Source organism: Loxodonta africana, chromosome X (assembly GCF_030014295.1).
Source record: "Loxodonta africana isolate mLoxAfr1 chromosome X, mLoxAfr1.hap2, whole genome shotgun sequence".
Classification (NCBI taxonomy): Eukaryota; Metazoa; Chordata; class Mammalia; order Proboscidea; family Elephantidae; genus Loxodonta; species Loxodonta africana.
In genome coordinates, this window is record NC_087369.1 from 106,904,179 (window position 1) to 106,907,156 (window position 2,978).

Below are 2,978 nucleotides of genomic sequence, written 5' to 3' on the forward strand. Positions count from 1 at the left end.
TTGTTGCAGCCACTGTGCCAATCAATCTCATTGAGGGTTTTCCTCTTTTTCGATGACCCTCTACTTTACCAAGCATAATGTCCTTCTCCAGGGACTGGTCCCTCCTGATAACATGTCCTGAGTATGTGAGATGAAGTCTTGCCATTCTTGCTTCTAAGGAGTATTCTGGCTGTACTTCTTCCAAGAAAGATTTATTCATTCTTCTGGCAGTCCATGGTATATTCACTATTCTTCACCAACACCGTAATTCAAAGGCATCAATTCTTCTTTGGTCTTCCTTCTTTACTGTCCAGCTTTCATGAACATGAGGTGATTAAAAACACCATAGCTTGGGTCAGGTGCACCTTAGTCCTTAAAGTGACACCTTTGCTTTTTAAAACTTTAAGGAGGTCTTTTATAGGAGATTTGCCCAAGGCAATGCATTGTTTGACTTCTTGACTGCTCCTTCCACGGGCATTGATTGTGGATCCAAGTAAAATGAAATCCTTGACAACTGCAACATTTTCTCCATTTATCATGATGTTGCTTATTGATCCAGTTGTGAGGATTCTTGTTTTCTTTATGTTCGGGCGTAATCCAAGGCTGTAGTCTTTGACCTTCATCAGTAAGTACTTCAAGTCCTCTTCACTTTCAGCAAGCCAGGCCCTGTCATCTGCGTATCACAGGTTGTTAATGAGTCTTCTTTCAAACCTGATGCTGCGTTCTTCTTCATATACTTTAGCGTCTTGGATTATTTGCTCAGCGTACAGATTGAATAAGTATGGTGAAAAGATACAACCCTGATGCATACCTTTCCTGACTTTAAACCACGCAGTATTCCCTTGTTCTGTTTGAATGACTACCTCTTGGACTATGTACAGGTTCCTCATGAGCAGTATTAAAAAAAAAAAAACAAACTATTAAGTGTTCTGGAATTCCCATTCTTCACAACATTATCCACAATTTGTTATGATCCACACAGTAGAATGCCTTTGCATAGTCAGGTAAACATCTTTCTAGTATTTTCTCCTTTCAGCCAGGATCCATCTGACATCAGCAATGATATTCCTTGTTCCATGACCTCTTCTGAATCCGGCTGGAATTTTTGGCAGTCCTCTGTCAATGTACTCCTGCAACCACTTTTGAGTGACCTTCAGCAAAATTTTACTTTTGTGTGATATTAATGATGTTGTTTGATAATTTCTGCATTCTGTTGGATCACCTTTCTTTGGAATAGGTACAAATATGGATCTCTTCCAGTCAATTGGCTACGTAGCTGTCTTCCAAATTTCTTGGCATATACCCCTGAGCGCTTCCAGTGCTGCATCTGTTTGTTGAAACATCTCGTTATGGGTTTAATTGTGTCCCCCCAAAATGTGTGTCAACTTGGCGAGGCCATGATTCCCAATATTGTGTGATCATTCACCATTTTGACATTTGATGTGATTTCCCTGTGCGTTGTAAATCCTACCTCTATGATGTTAATGAGGTGGAATTAGCAGCAGTTATGTTCATGAGGCAGGACTCAATCTACAAGATTAGGTTGTGTGTTAACTCAATCTCTTTTGAGATATAAAAGAGAGAAGTGAACAGAGAGATAGGGGACCTCATACCATCAAGAAAGAAGAGCCAGGAGTGAAGCGCATCCTTTGGACCTTCAGTTCCTGCACTGAGAAGCTCCTCGACTGGGGAAGATTGATGATAAGGACCTTCCCTCATAGCAAACAGAGAAAGAAAGCCTTCTCCTGGAGGTGACACCCTGATTTTGGACTTCTAGCCCACTAGATTGTGAGAGAATAAACTTCTGTTTGTTAAAGCCATCCACTTGTGGTATTTCTGTTATAGCAGCACTAGATAACTAAGATATTCTTCAAAATGCTATCCATAATCTGTGGTGATCCACACAGTCAAATGTTTTTGCATAGTCAATAAAACACAGGTAAACATCTTTCTGGTATTCTCTGATTTCAGCCAAGATCCATCTGATATCAGCAATGATATACCTCATTCCACGTCCTCTTCTGAATCCAGTTTGAATTTTTGGCAGTTCCTTGTTGACGTAGTGCTACAACCATTTTTTAATTTTCTTAAGCAAATTTTTACTTGTGTGTGATGTTAATGATATCATTCGATAATTTCTGTATTCAGTTGGATCACCTTTCTTTGGAATGGCAGCAAATATGGATCTCTTCCAGTAGGTTGGCCAGGTAGTTGTCTTCCAAATTTCATGGCAGAGATGAGTGAGTGCTTCCAGCATTGTATCCATATTTGTTGAAACATCTCAATGGGTATTCCATCAATTCCTGGAGCCTTATTTTTGTCAATGCCTTCAGTGAAACTTGGACTTCTTCCCTCAATACCATAGGTTTTTGATTATGTGCTATCTCTTGAAATGGTTGAAAGTCGACCAGTTATTTTTGGTACAGTATCTCTGTGGATTCCTTCCATCTTCTGATGCTTCCTGTGTTGTGCAATATTTTGCCTGTAGAATCCAGCTTCAGAAATGCCAAGTATGTTCTTCCCTTTTGATTTTCTAACTCCAGATCTTTGAACATATCATTATAATACTTTATTTTGTCTTCTTGAGCCACCTTTTGAAATCCTGTGTTCAGCTCTTTTACTTCATCATTTCTTCCATTCACATTAGCTACTCTGCATTTAAGAGCACGTTTCAGAGTCTCTTCTGACATCCATTTTTGTCCTTTTTTCACTGTCTTTTTAATAACCTTTTGCTTTCTTCACGTATGATGTCCTTAATGTCATCCTACAGCTCACCTGGTCTTCATTAGTGTTCAATTCGTTCAATCTATTTTTGAGCTGGTTTCTAAATTCAGGTGGAACATACTCGAGATAGTACTTTGGCTCTTGTGGACTTGTTTTTCTTCAGCTTCAACTTGAACTTGCACATAAGCAATTTATGGTTTGTTTCACAGTTTTTTCAACTTGAACTTGCACATAAGCAATTTATGGTTTGTTTCACAGTCAGCCCCTGGCCTTGT